Genomic DNA, 525 nt, shown 5'->3' with positions numbered 1-525 from the left:
GGTGTCACTGTCCCCTCCGCACCGGCGCGCGATTCCTCCAACCGTCTGGGGGGCCCAGGCCTCGCCCTCACGCCGAGGACTCCCGTGTGTTTGAGGCTCACACGGTGCGATGACCAAAACCGAAACTCGGCACCGCCCGACGGCAACCTGCCACTGTCCTTCGTAGCGACCCCGCCCCACGCCCCTCCATCAAGTTGGCTTTTAAGCAAAATGGCAGAACAGGAAGCGGGCTCCAACGCGCGGCAGGTAACGCGTGCCGACAGGCCCCAAAGGACCAGGCCGGGGGCCTGGCGGCTGCAGGAGGCGCGCGCTCAGTTCAGCTCTGGGGCCCCGCGCCCTGGACAAGGCCTTTCTGGAAAGTGGGTTTGTCTGGAATCCGAGCTGCTCCCCGCGGTGGCCTTTGCTTACAGCAGGTGGAGAGCGCGCTAGACTCCAGAGCAACCACTTGCAAGCAGGTGGTTTGCAGAACTAACGCCTCATCACCTGCGAGGGGGACCCAGCGCCCCCCGCCGCCCTGGCTGTTTA

General features: G+C 65.7%; 1 protein-coding gene across 1 annotated transcript in view; it reads left to right on the top strand.

The window, feature by feature from the left end:
• HIAT1 (hippocampus abundant transcript 1) overlaps positions 1-525 on the top strand; it is a 21,887-nt gene that overhangs the window by 2,786 nt on the left and 18,576 nt on the right. The gene's annotated exons all lie outside the window — the stretch shown is intronic.

Source organism: Myotis brandtii, unplaced genomic scaffold (assembly GCF_000412655.1).
Source record: "Myotis brandtii unplaced genomic scaffold, ASM41265v1 scaffold565, whole genome shotgun sequence".
Classification (NCBI taxonomy): Eukaryota; Metazoa; Chordata; class Mammalia; order Chiroptera; family Vespertilionidae; genus Myotis; species Myotis brandtii.
Note: the sequence above shows the minus strand (reverse complement) of the source record. Positions and strands in the feature narration are given on the sequence as shown.